This window comes from Mirounga angustirostris, unplaced genomic scaffold (genome assembly GCF_029215605.1).
Source record: "Mirounga angustirostris isolate CCGP_5_RB_7025 unplaced genomic scaffold, mMirAng1.0.hap1 SCAF_4, whole genome shotgun sequence".
Taxonomy (NCBI): domain Eukaryota; kingdom Metazoa; phylum Chordata; class Mammalia; order Carnivora; family Phocidae; genus Mirounga; species Mirounga angustirostris.
The window spans coordinates 6,352,358-6,371,374 of NW_026991712.1; the positions used below are offsets into that span (position 1 = coordinate 6,352,358).

At 36.8% G+C, this 19,017-nt stretch overlaps 1 long non-coding RNA gene and 1 other non-coding gene across 2 annotated transcripts; both read right to left on the minus strand.

The window, feature by feature from the left end:
• Positions 1-358: 358 nt before the first annotated feature.
• Positions 359-15,732, minus strand: LOC135363954 (uncharacterized). The gene is made up of 4 exons (XR_010410389.1): positions 15,570-15,732; positions 9,673-9,724; positions 6,070-6,235; positions 359-2,911 (listed from the first exon to the last, which is right to left on the minus strand). It is a non-coding gene; the product is annotated as an uncharacterized LOC135363954 (long non-coding RNA).
• Positions 15,733-16,743: 1,011 nt separating this feature from the next.
• TRNAK-CUU (transfer RNA lysine (anticodon CUU)) lies at positions 16,744-16,816 on the minus strand. Its single transcript has one exon. It is a non-coding gene; the product is annotated as a tRNA-Lys (tRNA).
• Between the last annotated feature and the right edge of the window lie 2,201 nt (positions 16,817-19,017).

Below are 19,017 nucleotides of genomic sequence, written 5' to 3' on the forward strand. Positions count from 1 at the left end.
GTGGCAAGTGGTAAAGGATTAATGCGGACAAGGGAAAATACAAATGCTTGGTTGCATATGGAAAAAATGTGCTCAAAGGAGTGAAAGTTGGAGCAATAATGAGGAACCATGTTTCAACCTAATCTAACCATTGTTCTGTGAAATTAATAGCTGGTATAAGTATAAATTACTGCTGGTTACTTTGGAACATTTTAGTCTTCACCCTATGCCAATAGTCTTAAAAAGTGTGTGTGTGTGTGTATATAATGCAATATAGTATTATTGACACAAAAGGAAGAAAAACTATATATGAAGATTATTTCAGTATTATATATAGTAGCAAAAAATGAAGAGCACACGAAAATTAATATAGGGAGGAAGTGATTTATTTTATAGTACAAAACTATCAAGTTATTTTGAGCAAGCTGCTCAATCTCTCTGAAATCTAAATTTCTGATTTATAAACCAAGAAAAATATCACATGTTTAATAGTCTTTGTTAAGTAATAATGGATTGATAATCTGAGTAAACTAGCGCAGTGAATATGGTTGGTTGGGAAATTACAGCTTTATTGTAACTAGAATCATAATTAGAGTTGTTTTATATATCACCAAGAACAAATTCCATTGCATAATGTTAAACAAAAACACATCAGCAGGACAAATGTACATGAATAAAAAATTGAGGGATTTTTCATTATCATCCCTGCTATGTTAGGGTAGGTGTTTATAACTGGCTTTTTGACCCTCTCTTTTCCAAATTTCCTGCAGCCCTATATCTCAGGGGGTATTTGTGACTCTTAGAATAACTAATGTAGGTGAAAGCAATTTTCAAAATGAATAGTGTCATACTAAAAGAAAGAGTGATGATTGTGATTATTTTAATGAAGTGGGAAAGACAGGGGACTTGCAGTATTAAATTAGCATGTCATGGTAAAACACAAAAGTGTTTGATATGTAAAGTGACTATTTAAGAGTTTGTATATCTCTCCCCGCTCTCCAGAGGAGAAGGCTCTGAGGGCAGCAAGTACTGGCTCCGTGTTGTACCCGGGTCTCTAGCAGGGCAAAGCAATGGGGTTGCTCACCCTTCTCCTGTCAAAGTCTGTCTGAAGGTAGATTATTAAGTCCAAACGTTAACTAAATGAGACCTGACTGGGTTACAAATCTAAGCAGACAGGGGAATAAATGAGGCCAGAGTGTGATGAGCAAGTTCAAAATGGAAAGGAAAAAGTGGGAATTTGTGTGCAGCAGCTCGAGCTAACATTGGCTTTATCTGAAGAACCTATGGCCATGAGCATAAAGATGCCTAGATCATTGGAGGAATAGACCAGAGAGTGAGTCCTGAGCAGACAGAGGCTGAATATGGGAGAGGTTCAGGATCTGGCTGGTACTGCAAGTGGTTAGCAAAATGACCACATTGTCTCTTGTTTCCTACCATCAATTCAAATACCTCCACAGCTATAATATTGATAACAATGATCATTTTATTGAACATTTACTGTGCATGAGACACTTTGATGAATGATTTATATCATTTGGGTTTCACAGCATTTTTCTTAGGTGAGTAGGACCATTATCCACATCTTATAGGTGAGGTGTAGAGAGAGGATGAAGCTCAGCTAGAGTATATTTTTTTGTAAGAGACAAGCAATAACTCAAACCCATGTATTTGCTTCCAGAGTCTCTGTCATTAGTTGTGAACGTTCACCACCTCCCTGAATTAAGCCCTTATATTTCCAGCCTGAGCAATCATGAGAATCTCCCATGTGGCATCTTGCCTCCAATCCCTCCCATACTATGAGAATGAGATTTTCTAAAGGCAAATCTAATCCGGTCACTCCCCAGCTTAAAATATTTTGGTAAGCAGATCAACAGAATAAGGTCTAATCTCGAGTATGCGACTCAACAAATCCTCATATTTGCCTCTGGCCTACTTGTGTATTTCCATCTCTTCCCTCAGCCCTATTCTGTAGTCACTGTAATCAATAGTGCTGCTGGAATATACCTTAATATTTGCACCTCTCTGTCTTTGATTATCTTTGCTGAATTTGTTCTACTGTTCAGCCTGACTCCTTTTCCCACCTAGAAAATTCCTATTTAGTCTTTGAGGCTCCACCTCATCAGCCGACTGTGAAGATTTTGTGGCTTCCTTAGATGAACTGAATACTTCTTCACTGAAACCTCTAGTGTCCCTCTTCTTCTTCTTTTATAAAATCCAGGCCCCGTGACATGTGGTGTCCACCCAGCGTTTGAGTTGTTCAGTTGTTTGATACAGTGCTTTATTTCTCCTGACAGCACAGAGTTTATCACATGGTGGACGTTTAATAAATATTGTGTTATTAAATTATGTAGCTGTAGCACGATGAGCTAAAACTGTCACCACTGCTCTCAGTGGCTGATAAGTTATGTGAGATTCAGAAACAGACTGTTTGGACAGAGCACAATTAACACCAAATGACTGAGAGCAGGAAGCAACATGCCAGTAGTCAGGGTGAGAATTCTGTGAGGAATAAGGCCAGTCAATTTAATAGGAAAGATATGGATCCTCCATGTAGACTGCATGAAAATCCATTAGATTAAATTAATTACTTCTACTGAAAAATGATAATTTTAATGGTGGGAAATTGAGTTTCCCTTCATATTTTTAGGAGAAAGTTTGCTTCTGTGTCACTGGCCGAGAGAAATAAGTTCGTCACCATAAAATCAGGAAAAGTTTAAACAGTGAAAAACTCCATAGGACATCCTCCAAAGTCGAAGGGGAAGAACTTGCAAGATGTAAGAAGGGAATAAATCAAGGTTTGTGTTACCTGGTGGAGAGACATTGGCAGATCCTGGAGAAGGAAAAATGTCTTCCAGGGGGCCAAGGAAAGGACCAAGAGTTCTGTAGGAGCTCAGCAAAGTGCTGGCATTCAGCTTTTCTACTTCCCAAATACCTACAACCAAGAGAGCAGATTAACTAAAGATACTGTAAATTTTAGTGAAATTAAACAAAACAACTTAAACCTTACATTGTATTTAGACTAGAGAATGTATGCAAGGAGTTATTCAGAAAGATTATTCTGTGGTCATCTGATAAGCACTAATAAATCATAAAGGAAGAGACGTGTTTGGGCAGCAGTTATAGTCCAAGACCCAGAAATATCGATTCACCGAATTCCTGTCTCATTATCCCAGGAGAACCTTGAGAGACAAACCCTGCAGGCCAGAAAGACAGACATCCTGTATGAGGATGGTGTTTCACTCACAGCCTCAATAGCAGTGGCTTTGCATTTGTATTTCTCGTCCAGAAATACATGGAATCATCTAGTACTTCCATGGATTTTATAAATTGCATGGTGATGGCAGCTAAATAATAAGGCTAAGAACATCTCCCATTTACTGATAGTCCCATATGCCTGACACCATGATAAGTTCTCCACGATAGTATCTTCACCCTTTATAAGATGCTGTAAATATAAATCTTAGTATCCCCATTTTATAGGTTAATAGATTATGTTAGAGCATGTTATAGAGCTTACTCAAGGCTAATTTTCTGAAAGGTGGTGGAATTGATATTTGAATCATAGTCTCTTTGAATCAAAGGCTCCAAGGTCCATAGGTTTTCTCAATAGAGCATTCTTCTAATACTAACTGCTTCCCTGGTAACATTCGTAAATGCAAACATGTCCACCAATGAAGAGGGAAAAGCCATTGCTAGATTGATGGAGGAAGTGAGGAAAGGAAGAAGTTTTACTGGAACCATAAAAAAGGAAAAGAAGGAAAGGAAGAAAGAAGATATAAAGAAAAGAACACAGGATAAATTTAAAGTTACCAGCCAAGAACCCAGGCTTCTCACCAGATGGTTCCTAAGAATAAAAGGCCCAGAACTACTCAGGGAGGATTTTCCGTAAGGCAGTTAGGTCTCCTAAAATTTCTCAGCTCAGTAAGTGAAAATTAAATGTAAAAATAGACATTTCCCATAACATCCCCTATGTAATCTTGTACATTTCAAACTCCAGAAGAAGACTGGATAAAACTGAGTGGAGCTGTCAGGATGTATGGGCCAAATATCATCACTAAGACAGGAGAGTTTGCTGGTCGGAGCTCAAACACTTCTCTTTGCCTTTAAAACCATTTTTTATAGCCTTCCTCACACACCTTCTATGTTCCTAGACGCAGAGTGCCTCTCTGCCAAGGACTGTGATTGCTTCTCAGTGCCCACCATGCCTGAGCTCATGCCCAGCACATAGCTGGTGCTCACGGCTTTCTATTTCTCTTCAAATCTGGCCCCTGCCGTTTGGAAGAGATTAACTAATCACTCAGCCCCTCTTTGTCTCCATTTCCGTATTTGAGTTCAAGTAGCAATGATAATACCACCTGTCTCAGAGTTACTGCCAGCAGTGTTTGAAATAACATGTAAAAATGCATAGCGCAGCAGCTAGTTCTCTGTTAAAAAATAGACTCAAGGCTAGGGCTTGGGGGATATGCAGAGCTGAATAAGACACTTTCCTGATTTCAAAGAATTTATAATCTAGCAGGAGGAGAAGGTAAATTTGAAAGAAGTTGGTACAATAGAATGAGCTTTGAAGTCAGACTTTGGCTTGAAACCTTTTTCCACTTACTGCATGATCTTAGAATATTACTTAAAATCTCTGCACCTCATGGTCATCTTAAGTAAAAGAAGCCCATAATACTTATCTCAAGGAGGTGTTGTAAATATGAGAGATACTGCGGGTTGGGGACTTTGCAAAACATGTGGCATATTGTACTCAAAAACAGTATGCATTATGATTTTATTAATTCAGATGATATGAACTCATGAAAGCAATGATCCAAGACTATATATAACAAATGTCAATAGGGGAGCATGAATATATTTGATACTGAGATAGTTCAGAAGAGGGGTACCTTCGGTTGGAGAGAGAAGGACATGGAAGTTGTAGGGTAGGATTTCAAGAAACAGAACATGGGGAAGATTTCAAGCAGAAAGCAGAGCTTGAACAAAATGGTGGGTTTAAGAAAGCTGGCACGGACTTACACAATACTAGTTTGTTCATTTTTTTTCAACAGGGCAGACAATGCAGAATAATGAAAAAGACTGAGGTTTTGATTTAAAAGCTAAGGTAGCTGTGTGTATTGAGAGCAGGGGCAATTGTTATTGTAGCTGTTTTGGAAGGTCTGGAGATTTCAAATGTCAAAAAATATACTGGGGATAAGAACAATTGGAAGAATGCATCCACAGCCCAGCCAGTAACGATTAGAAGTAATGACAATGGCTAGCATGATGAGTGTTTACTATGTGACTGACATGCAATATTTTAAATGCATGATTTTTTACGCCCTCACATTATGTACTGTTTTAATCTGTATTTTGCAAACGAGGAAACCAAGGCTGAGAGAGGTTGTGTTAAAGCTCTAGGCCAAACATCAATCAAGCCATTTTGGGCCAAGCATTCACATGAGACCTGTTTCACGTCAAAATCCATATTCTCAGATGTTTTCACACAGTAGATTATATTTTTAAAATTCTAGATGAAGAGATAAGTTGAAGCAAAGGCATAGTCATGGGGACAATTTCTGGGCTTTTTAAAGAAGTAAATTATGTTAGGCTTACATTTGTCTCCCTGCCTTGGAGCATGAACTCCAAAAAGTTAAACACACACTAATTTCCCTCATACTAAACACATCATGCGTTTGCTGAATGAATGAGTGAGTCACTGTGCATGTTTTCTGCCAGGCCTGATGGGCATGGAGGACCCTGGCAACAGTAGCTGGCCTCTCCTATGCCAGTATGCAAGAAAGGTGTAAGACCAGGCTTGTCCTTAGTGACATGGCAAACCATTCTATGTCCATCTTGTTCTCAAAAATCCTGCAATGACTCCTTATTGTCCCCAGGTTACATTTGACCTCAGGACACGGCGGAAGAGGTCCCGTGGCATGGATTCTGGTTAGACTTCAAGACTAATATCTTCTACTCTTCCCGTATACCCGGGGCTGATGTACTGATTTGTTAGACATCACTGAAACATGTCACTATTTCATGTTTCCTTAGCTTTTTACTTGTCATTTCTTTGAGCTGGAGTACATGTACACTTTTTCAGGCTGTTTTTACCTGTTGCCTCCTGTATGGACTCCTCCCAGGACAACTTAGCTCACAACACAGGGTTAGTAGCTCTCCCTTTTCCAGTACATGCTGCCTTATCCCTCCACTCTTCTTTCCCACTGTACCGTGAAGACCTCTTTTCTCCTTCCTCAGGCTCCAGCACCATGCACAGCCCCTGAAAGTCATACAGAATATTCACCGAATTGAGATACTTACATAGCATTGAACACTAAGAATTTAAATGTATCTATTTCCCTAAATATGTTCTCCCCAGCAGGCCATAAACTAATTTAAGATAAGAGAAATACCTTAATTAACGTGGTAACCATAGTTGGCAAGTGCTGGAAACTATTTATTCACCGAAAGCATGATAACTATTCTCTCCTACAGCATAACCCTACTCCGGATGGACTGCTCACTCACATCATCTTACCACCAATGTAATAACCATCAACGTAACACCCCCATCAGCCCTTCACCACCAACACCACTAAATCACTATCACCAGACCAATTTTATTTGGAGGACAAATTGTAAATGCTTTGCAGTGAGATGTAAGGTTGAAATCTTGGCTTATCAGTGACTATCTGCATGATTCTGCTCAATGTCTTTATCTATAAAGGAGACATAACAGTGCCAATCTCTTAAGCACATAGTGGTGATTAAATAAGAAAGGACTGCAGGGCGCCTGGGTGGCTCAGTGGTTAAGCGACTGCCTTCGGCTCAGGTCGTGATCCTGGAGTCCCGGGATCGAGTCCCGCATCGGGCTCCCTGCTCGGCAGGGAGTCTGCTTCTCCCTCTGACCCTCCCCCCTCTCATGCTCTCTCTCTCTATCTCATTCTCTCTCAAATAAATAAATAAAATCTTTAAAAAAAAAAAAAAGAAAGGACTGCAAATGCTTAGTGCAATGCCAAGAATAGAGTAAGGGAGGGGTAGTTAAGTGCATGGTATTTACCTTCTGCTTCCTCTGTTTCAATTCAAACCCTTGCTCAAATGGATGTCCCAGTTCCCTTCTCAAATTAACAGTGTGACAGTAAACCTGTCTTTGGTGATCACTGGGCCCATGCATTAGAGATGTAAAAGAGGGGATACATGAAAGATACTGAAGAGATGGAAGTGATAGGAGGCAATCTCTGCTGAACACTGCGTAAGAAAATGAACTCCTCATTTTATTGCCTTCTGGTTAGAAGAGCAGAGAATATAAATGATGAATAAGAGGTCCCTGATGATTGCATCTCACTGAAGACCGTCTTTAGCCTGAAGGTTTTTTTCTCTTTTCACTATAGAAGTATTTATGGCTGAAATCTACTTTATTATAATAACATGGCAATTACAAGCCTTTCTAGCTTAATCTGCTGGCACATTGAAAAGCACAGAATCTAGAACATAGAGTCAAAGGTTCTGTAAGCCTTAGGGTCCCCACATATGAATAAGCCCCAGCATTTTCTCAAACTAGTACTTCTTAAGAAAAACCAATACTAGTTTTGCAGTGATATACTGAAAACTTACATTTTTCAAAACTGGAGGCATTGAGTCTAATGTTTCAAAATGAAAATGTCCAAATACTAGAATATGTTTAAGGAAAAGGGAAAAAGGAAAGGAATGTGCATTTCCTAATCCCTAAGTGCAAGTTCTCTGTTCATCCCCTTACACATGCTGTCCATTTACTCTTCATAACCCACCATTTCTGCCCACCTTCCAGGTGTGACACTGAGATTCTGAGGGGTCAAACAGCTTGTTTAGTAGAAGAGATTCAGAACTGGGGTCCCAGGCCAACTTTATCTCACCAAACCTCTGCATGTTTGTCTTCTCCATGAAAAGCTATAAATCTTTCAATTGCTTAGTCACCAATAATGAGACCATGACCCTTCACTGAGAGAGCCATCCCCACTATGACCATTATCAACATTTTGATCTTGTCCATGTAATTAGATTAAAAATCTACAAAATAGGAATACAACTAGTCCCTCCTCAAAGTATCATTGGGAAGATAAAATTGAATAATACCCATGAAATTTGATTTGTTCATTGTCTCACATTTAGGAAATGTTCAATAAATGTGCTTGAGTATGGCAGGATCATAGAGTAGATATACGGTGGGCTTTTTAAGAAGCTGCCAAGCAATTTTCCAAGGTGTTTGTAGACATTTCTGTCAGTTCCATATCCTCGCCAACATCTGGTGTTCATAGACTTTTTGATTTCAGTCCTTCTAGTGGATGGCAAAAGACATCTCATTATAGTATCAATTGGCATTTCTCTGAGGACTAATGATGTTCAGCAACTTTTCATGCATTTCTTGGCCACTTATTTATCTTCTTTGCATAGCATATATTCAAACTTCAGCCCAATTTGTATTAGTTTTTTTATGGTTAAATTACAGAAGTACTTCACATGTACTATATACATAATCCTTCAGTTTGTGTTGTCCTATTAATGTTCTTAATAGGAATTTTTGATAAACAGAAAGGTTTATTATAATGAAGGCCAATTTAATATATTCTCTGTTCTTTTTTATTTCACCCATCCCCCCATCTACCTCCCTTCTGGCAAACTCCAGTTTGTTCTCTGTATTTAAGAGAGTGTTTGTTTTGTTTTTTAGATTCCACATATAAGTGAAGGCATATGGTATTTTCTTTCTCTGTCTGACTTAATTCACATAGCATAATACCCTCTGGGTATACATTTGAATGCTAGAGATTTTTTTTAATGTTCTAAGATGGTGTTGTCTGCCTCAAGCTTATCAAGATAATCTTCAATATTTTCATTTAGAAACTTTTTAGTTCTATGTTTAAAGTTTAATTTATGATGCATTTTGAACTGACTTTTGTGCATGGACTTGGGTAGAGTTTAAAATATTTATTACAGATAAATGAAAACGCACGTCCACAAAAAGACTTGTGCACGAATATTCGTAGAAGCATGATTTAATATGGCCAGTAGTCAGTAAAATAAGTTGTCAAACAAACACAGAAATGAATAAATAAACTATGTCATATTCATGGAGTGGAATACCAATCATCACTGAAAAGGAATGGGCTACTGACATGAAACAATATGCATGGATGTACAAAACATTATGTTGAATAAATGAAGCAGGCACAAAAATAAGTTAACATATGATGTCATTCATGTGAATTTCAAGTGCATAGAAAACCAACCTTCAGTGCCAGAAGTCAGAAAATACTTAATTGAGGAGATAGAGTTAATTGACTGGAAAGGGTATTGAGGGAACTTTCATTACATTATCATATTTTGGGAAGTGGTACATGGATTCATTCAATTGTTGAAATCAACAAATAGTATAAAATCTATACATTCCATCTCAAAAAATAAAGTAAAAAATAAATAAAATAGGAGAGGCATGACTGGTTACCATGGTTTTCTGCATCAAACAACCAGTTGATCGAAAGCCTTGTCCTAAGACCCCTCCTTTTCCCTTTAGAAACTCCTCTTCCCTCTCTGTTTCTGACAAGAGTTGCTAACCCTTTGGCTGGCGACACCCAAGTCAGCGCTCCCCTCCTTTGGGGCAGGAGCCAGGGATCTGCTGCTTGAGGTGGTTCACCAACTGTGGAAAGCTGCACAATACCAAAAACCAAATGCCAGGAACCTTACCTCAGTCCTGCCCTCCTCTTGCATGCTCATTGCTCACTGACCCCTTTAGCTTCTGAAAAAAATACAATGATGAGTTTATTCGTGAATTTGTCACTGAAGAAACTGAAGCTCAGAGACGTGAAATAACTGTTCGAGGGCTCAGAAATGATATTTTCAAGCACTAAAATCCAGGTATGTGTGAGAGCTGTCTACTTGCTCAAAACTGATGCTTTGAGAGCAAGGGAGGCTTTCAGAGTCCTCAGGAACAATTTGCCTTCTGGAGGGAAAAAGAGTCTGCTTGCTTAAGAACAGGGCAAACACTTTCAGCCCTTCAGATTTCTACATGTATCAGTACTGAAAAGCTAATTAATTCACATCAATTAGAAGAAAATTATGTTAATTTATTGTGTATTAAATATGTTTTTGTCTCTGTGTCCCAAAGTAACAGTGAGTTTGGTGTATTTAATTTCTCTTCCCTTTCACTTAATTTATATATTATTACTTCCTAAATAGTGATTAATTCATTTAACATTTATCAAATACCTAATGTGTGAAAATCCCAGATATACTTACAAAAAATAATATATAAAAGTGTAAGAGAGAATTTGGTATTCAGCACATGTTTTGTTTAAAGTACTTGCTTCCTGCCTAGCTTCATTCAAAATATATAAGACAATACTTCATTCTTTGAGCATTTACAATTCAGTTGTAGGAGGTTTTTTTTACAAATTTCTTTTTAATTAGTTCATCACTTCCACATTGCTTTATCAACATTTTTAAAGGTTTTAAAGTGGCTACCTGGAAAAAAAAAAAAAGAACCAAACAGACAGGATTGACTAAAAAAATGATTTCCTACACTATTCAACAGAAATGGTAAAGGTACCCAAAGAAATTAGGACAAAAATAATAGTAGAAAAATGAAGCCAGAAATAGTCTAGTCCAGCAAATGTTTTTAGAGTTTCCTATAAACGTTCTACTGATTGTCAACAAATTTTGTTCTGACCTCACTACTGGGCCCTTCAGAGAGGGGAATATGCCATGCTGCAATTTCATGGTTTCCACAACTTAAAAATAAAAACCGCCAGTTATTTTACCACAAAAGATGGGTTTATTTGGGAGTAAAAGAAAATTGCAATCTGGGACAAACAAACTGTGGCAAAACTACAGACAAGCCCAGAGAACAAAGGGGAGGTACTTGTTTTTAGGGAGAAAAGGAGGAAGTTGGAGGGTGTTATAAACTAAAAGTCCTTGGAGTAAACTGGGAGTTCTGACTAGAGTGGCTTCTCCTTGGCTGAGCAGTTTATGGGGGGAGGGGGGAGGAGATAAGGAAAGCATGATTCTGTCAGCTGGGATAGTAGAGTGGTGTCTGTGTTCAAGGTCAAGTCCATGTAAGGTCAAGTTCGGCTCTTCCTGCTGGGTCTGCAGTTGACTACAAGTGGTAGTGAGGGTTCCCGTGACTAATTTTCATACCAGTTTATTAAGGAAAACAGTAGCTCAGCAGAAAACAATTATCACCAAGACACTATCACTTCATAAACAGAAGACTGCAATGCAATGGAAAATACTGACAATTATGTTGGGAAGAGGAATTTTTTTTTAATTAAAATTCTTCAGGAAGGTATATGAAATAGCACAAGTGCATAAGGCATTAATACTAATCCCAAAACATGGTAGCTATGACTCACATCAATTCCAAATATTAATAGAAGGGTATTTCCTTTGTCCATTTTTGGAGGAAGAGACACACTACAGAACTTTTTTTTTTTTTTAAACCATCTGAAAAATAGTGGCATTGATGATCATTGGACATTATATGTCAGAATTGGTGGCAGACTGGAAGAAATGTCTCTCTTTGCAAACTTGGGATTTTAAAACTCCACCAAGACCGAAGATGGCTCTAGGACAGTTATAACAAAGGTTAAACTGAGAGAGATGTGAAGACTTCTGCTTCTGGTGATGGAGAACTAGATTGTATCAGATTAATATTCCCAAGGAGAACAATTTGATGAACCAGATACAAAAATTTAAAAAGCATATATCTTTGAAGCCAACACAGAGCCACCAAGTTTGCAGGACTTGAAGGGGGAAAGTCCTAAAAATAGATATAGGAAATATGGAAAGATAATCCAATATGCATGCTAATTTTCCACACAGGGAATTTACTAATTCATTAGCACTGGCTATATTGAGAAGTAGAGTAGAATTTAGGTAAAAAGCTGAAAAGCTAAGATAATCCAATATTCTAACATTTGGGAAGATAACATGTTGAATGACAGGCTCTACCAGGAAGAGAGTCCCTAACAGATACACAGCCTTCCAACGGGCTACATATGAGAGGAAGGGATGAAATGAACAAGCTTTAATAAAGATTGATCCCCATTTTCAAATCAGATCAATCTTAGATTGGATTTAGGTAATTTGCTCCTATCCTATTTCAGAAAAGGGAAAATAAATTCTAAATGTGGGAATATAAGACTATCCAGAACCTTAAATAATTTCTAAAATATTTCATGGCATTCAGTTAAAAATCAGCATGCATACCAGAGACAAAAATAAAATGATTTAAGCTGTAATTTAAAAACAGACATTAGAAAAGTTCTCAGGAGATCTATGTATTAAAATTGCAAGACACAGAAAGTAAAATAAATGTGATATTATGTTCATTAGAATGGATGATTTGATGGACACCGTCAACAGAAAATAAGCATCGGTAAAGATAGAATTATATTGAAATTCTAGGAGATAAAATTAAATAATTGAAGTTAAGAACTCAATACATAATATTAACAGAGATTAATATGATTGAGGAGAGGATTACTGAAGCAAAAAAACAGGTCAGTAGAATATATAAGACTAAGATACAGAGAGGGGAAAAAAGGACGAAAATACAGAAGAATTTTTTATTGAAATAAATAAATTTAACAAATAATAAATAAATAAATAAGTAAATTTAAATAAAACCTACAAAAATGGAGAGATATGTTTCTTTCATGAATTAAAAGGTATTTGAAAGACTTGGTTCTCTCTAATCTGGTCTGTCAAGTCATGAAGTTCCATTCAAACTCTCAGCTAGGAACTCAGAGGGCCAAGCAAGTAAACACGATTTAGAAGAATAAAACCATTTGTCATATACTAGCAGATATCAGGTGTATATAGCCTCAGTGATTCAGACAACTTGTTATTGGCATTAGAGCAGATATCTAGATTAATGGGAAAGAAAGGAGAGCTGAGAAACAGATTGACCCTTATGCAGCATTTGGTATTTACAAAGTTAAAATGTACACAAACAGGGAAAGATTCTCATCCGATGAAGGATTCTGAATCAATTAATATTTGTACAAAGAAAGATAGAATCTGGCTTCTATCTCATATGTTAAACACTGAACGCAATGCAATGCCTGTGAACAGTAGAATGGATAAATAAATGTTAATACAGTGGAAAATTAATATATTCATTATTATATATTCATTCATTAATATATTCATTATTATATATTATATATAATATATAATATATATTATTTATAAAATATATATTATATATATAATATATACATATATGCTATATCAGACAAAACTGATCTATGTCTATGATGTTAAAAGTTAAGGTAATAGTTAGCTTTCAGAAAGTGATGGGAGACTGGCAGAATATTGATAGAGATATTTCTGAACTGCTGCTAATATCCTAAATATCCTGTTTCTTTATCTGGTGGGTAGGTGGTTACACAGGCGCATTTACTTTGGAAAATGTATCATCTTTACATTTAAGATTTGTGCGCACCTCTCTCTTTCTGTCTGTGGGGTATGTATGATTAGCTCCTTTGAATCACATAGAACCAGATAGAGCAGGGTTACACACAAAAGAAAAGCTTAAAAATATTCTTGTCACTAAGCATGAAAAAATGTTATGTGCATTCACTGACACAGAATGAAATGTGTGACTCACATCCAGAGGAAATACTCAGAGGTTGTGGGGCTGTGGTAAGGTACAGAGGAAGACCATGGAAGGAAAGAGAAATGTTAAATTAGAGAAGGAAAAATAAAAACCTTGGTATCTTGTAATGGGTATGTTCTTCCAAGTCTTGCCACTGCCCATCTTATCCTAAAATTGTGCAATCAGGTAAATGAAAATTAGAGAAACATGATCTTATTCTCCAACACTCACAACAAATCAAGGCCATAATCTTTTTTTTTCAAACCAGTATTAAATGGTGTACATTTTATTTTATCTTACCTTATTATTTTTTAAAGATTTATTGATTTATTTGAGAGAGAGAGAGAGAGCATGATGAGCAGGAGGGGCAGAGGGAGAGGGAGAGAGAGTCCCAAGCAGACTACATGCTGAGTGCTGAGCCCAACGCAGGGCTCGATCCCATAACCTTGACATCTTGACCTGAGCTGAAACCAAGAGTCAGACGCTTAACCGACTGCTCCCCCCAGGCACCTTGGTGTACATTTTACTATACCCTTTAAATACAAGAAAGTTTGTATTTCCTTGAATTTTTTAAAAAGGACTTCAAGAATACATTTTGAATATATCAATAAAAATCTGTGGACAAGACTTCTCTTTCTTGGAAGTTGGAGGAGATACACTGTCCTCTAGTCCCCTTGCTGAGTACAACTAAAAACCTTGAATATTATATGTAAAACAAACACTGGAAACTCTGAAAGGTGGGGAAAAGGAAACATAGTAGCTTATGGAAATCGAGACCAAAAGAATGAAATAGTAAAGAGTTCCCTGAGCTTGCTTTTTACCTTGCATATCCCAGACTTGGAGCACAAGAAGGTAGCAACCTGGAACCCAGATAAGGAAAGAAGGATGGAAGGAAAGGAGGAAGGAAGGAAGGAAGGAAGGGAGGAAGGAAGGAAGGAAGGAAGGAAGGAAGGAAGGAAGGAAGGAAGGAAGGAAGGAAGGAAGGAAGGAAAGAAAAAAGGAAGGAAGGAAAGAAGGAGAGAGGGAGGGAGAGAAGGAGGAAGGAAGATGCCTAGTTTATCTAGCTAAAGGACCAGGATGGGGCAGCCTTGCAAGGCAGAAGACATTTCCCCAGTAGCCCCTCTACTTTAGCCAAACACCACTGAAAAAGCTGTGCCCCCCCTTCACTCATGCAGCGGAGGCCCAAGGCGGACTGGACATCTACACTTACCAGGCAACCCAAAGATTAAAACCTGTACAACAATTAATAAAACATAGTTCCTTGAGTCAAACTTGAAACATGAAACTAAACTTTTAGAAAAACTCAGGAGAAAATTCTCATGATGTAGAATAAGACAAAAAGTTCTTAGACTGGACACCAAAGTCATGACCCTTTCTGAGATCCTCCTAGCTAGATCCTAGGGAAAGTGAGCAGAAGAAGAAAGGGAGGGGAAAGGAGAAGGAGGATTGAGGAGAAGGAGAAAGAGAAAAAGAGAGAGGGTGGGGGAGGGACAGAGAAAGGAAAAAGAATTCTAAAAGGCTAAAATCTGAAGGAAAAAAACTAAATATAGTCAGTTCATTGAGCATGCAAACATTCATTCATTTATTCAACCACATAGTGTTAAATTAGGGGTCCTGCCAAGGTAATGTCAAAATTTTCTGCAAAATTTGACATATGTACATAAATTCCCGGTTTTCTTAATCAAAAAAGAGACAGTTATTTTGAGGAGCAACTTAAGCAATTTTTAAGAAGATAAAGGAACAAACATTGACTTGTTCAGGGAGCTCTGGTACCAAGGTGTAGATTTGAGCATATAAACCAGCAGGTTGACACAAAACAGAATATAAATGGATGTAGGTGGGTCAAGGTTACGTTTGCCAAATTACAATGTCAACTCAACTAGGAGGCTAACTGATTTGGGCTGCATGTGACAGAAAAATAAACTATCAATAGATTAAGGATGATGGCACCCTCTACTCAGCCCAAAACACAACCCAGACTCACCTCAAACTTACTGAAAAAACTCAAACCCCAGGATCTCTGGGTGTCATGGGAACTTCTCTAGAGTCCGAATCTGAGTCCTTTCCAGCTAATGAGCTTCCAGAGAAGATGCACTTTAGCACAAGCTTCTGCCAGATAGACCTGAGTTTGACTTTTATTTGGAAATGCCTATTCCTCAAAATCTTAGTGGACTGCCAGTGTGTTTGTCTATTTTATGTGCAAATTACCCCAGCCAAAGATGTCACAATATGCATTTCAAACATGGTAATTTTTGTCTCTTAGTCACGAACCTCCCTGTTTGGTCCATTCTTCTCTTATTTTAATGGCTTAAGGTCACTTGAAACAATAGGCTCAGGTAGGAAACACACTGACTCAGTGCTTTTCCTCCCAGAATGTAGGAGGAATAGTTAAAGAATGGTGGGATTTTTGAAAAAGATTTGGGGTCACATTCTTAACTTCTGCTATGGTTGCCATTTTACAGTGACCCTTTACAATTGCTTGAAGTTTCTAAAGAAAAGCAATTTTTTTCCAACCCTGCAATGCTATAAATAATAAGACTCTCGATGAGTTTAGAACACAAGCCACACACATGCAGCGTGTCCCTTAGCACTGTGATATTCCTTTTCATTCATTCCGCACAGCATCATGGAATGAATTTATCCCAGTTTATACTCCTTGTCCAGACAAATTTATTAATAGTTCCCCCTTTCACTGTGAAAGAGTCTGAGTTTGGAAAATAAATAATGTTTATCTTTCTCTTGTCAGACTTCACCAAATGGATCAAGAAGGAGCTATACACACCACCATTTTTAAATGTTTTCTATCATTTTGCTTAAGACTCCAGCCTTGGTCATTGCATTGTCTGAGTCTGGAGATTAAGCAAACAATAGTTAAGCAAAATGGCTTGGCTCTGCTTCGCAGTCACAAGCTTTCCAGACCACAATGTGTAGACCCTCCTGCTTGTTGCTAAACCCTTTCCACTCAGCTAATGCTACAATTTGGATTCTCTTAGCAATAGCATTTAAATTCTATATCAACTAGTGATTGAGTTTGGCTATGTTTAATTGAATACCTAATGAATGGTGGCATAAACATGTTACATTTTCAACATGGGAAGAATAACTGATTGTCATTCCATTCTGGGACTGCATTTTTTTTTTTTTTTAAGTAGGCTCCATGCCCAACATGGGGCTTGAACTCATGATCCTGAGATCAAGAGTCACATGCTCTACCAACTGAGCCAGCCAGGCACAACTAGGACTGCACTTTTCAGAATGTGCCTATGGACACAGAGATTTCCTCAGAACCCCTCCAAGGGGTTTATGGAGTCTACACCATTTTCAGAATAATATCAGATTACTTGTTTTCATTGTGTGGACACTTGGCATTAATGATATAAAAAAAAAAAGTGGTGGCTGAAACTGTCGGCATCTTAGTACAAATCAGAGTAGCGGAATCATTTATACTAGTAAATATTTGTTTCTTTATTGTCATATGCTTAAAGAAAGAAGAAAAAAGCCCATTTCACTTTAAAATGTTCTTGATGAAACAATAAAAATATTAATTTTATCAAATGTTGAGCTTGAATACTTATTCTAGATGACAAAATGAAAAATACATATAAATCACTTCTGATGCATATGTAAGCACAATGGTTGCCTCCAAAAATAACTGTATGTGTTTGAATTGCAAGGTGAACTATGCTTTTTTCCATAGGACATGATTTTTACTTAGAAACAATGACTAAGAGATAAACTATATGTATTCAGACTTGGTTGTGTAGCATACATTTCCTCAGGAACAAACTAAATGAATGTGTCTCTTTAAATAAAATGATTGGCATCATTGCCAATGATAATATTCGAGTTTACGAGTGAAAATCAAATTTTGGAAAAATTGTTATCTCCCACCATGAAGTTGGCTGTTTCTCAAAGCTTCAAGACTTTTCTTATGAAAATATCGGCCATATCAACAAATTATTTCTTCATGTTTTACAATTAAATATGCTCATAGTTGGAGGAGTTACAGAAATCAGTGAGCTGATATTTTTAAATGACTAGTGCATGATGTTGCAAGGTTAACACCAGGGGTAAAAGACCCACTCAAAGCGCAAGACAGACCAGTGAGACATCGCACAGAGCGCATGACATTCATTTTAGATTCTGCAATGCAATTCATTTCTAAGAAACTTCACACTAATCAAGTTTGGTTTATTCTGAAGTATCCACAATGGTAAAAAAAGGTTATTAAAGTACACTTTTTTTTCTCAACTGCTCATCTATGTGAGGCCAGATATTCTTTACAACACTTAAAAAGTAAAATAAAACTCACAAAAGATTGAATGCAACAGCAGAGATGATGTGAATCAAGCTGTCTGTTATTAAGCTAGGCATTACAATTCCTTCCAAAAATCTAAAGTAATGCTACTGTTCTTTCTAACACTTTGGTTTTTGAAAAATATGTGAAGCACATTTCAAAAAACAGAAGCACAAAAAAACATGCCATTTATGTTAATGTGTAATGTGATTAATGTAGTTATTTTAAAATGAATAGTGAATTAAATAAATAAATAATGGATAATGGATAATTAAATAATAAATTAGTTTTATTAAAAGTAATAAATATTTAATTATTTCTTAATTTAAACTTTCTATGCTAATTAACAATAGATAAAACAGATTTAAACATAAAGTCTCTTGAGCAGTCATTAGACAAATCTTGAGACCAATATTTGAGGAACACTATTCTATAAGGCAAATAATTACAACTTGTAAAAATACAAACTTTCCTATTTTTGTTGTGAATATATAGTAATTGTGGATTGTTAAAACCAAGAAGATTCAAACAGGAAGTAATATTATGGTATTGCTACTTTTTAATCTAATATGTTAGAAGACTAAGAACAAAAAAGTTTTTGTTATTTTGTCCAAAGTTAAAGGTTAAGGGATTCAAGCAAAGGGTCATCAGATTGGCCCACTTTTGCAGAAGTGTATTCTTTTAAATTAGAGAAAGTAATAATTGTGGCAAAATTCTGTATCTTATCTGCTGACGATAATAAAATTCAAGGTATCAAAAGAGCTTTAAAAAATTCCTACTTTTGACTCAAGAGCCTCAGTTTTAAGATTCCATAATGATCAAACTATGACTTGGAAATACATCAAAATTAAGCAAATTTAAAGAATTGTAATTGCAAATATATTTATCATAATATCATCTACAACAGTAACATGCTGGAAACAATGTATATATCTGAGAGTAATGACTGGAATATTCTGCGGCCAGAAAAATAACATTTATTAAAGTGTATGTTAATACAGGGAGATTTACAGTCAGTATAAAAGCAGACGTAACTAAGGCAATAGTTACAGAGATGTGTTTAGCTTGATATACATGTATCAGGAAGCAAAAAAGGACAAAATAAATTACACATTAAACTCAAAATGTTGGAAAC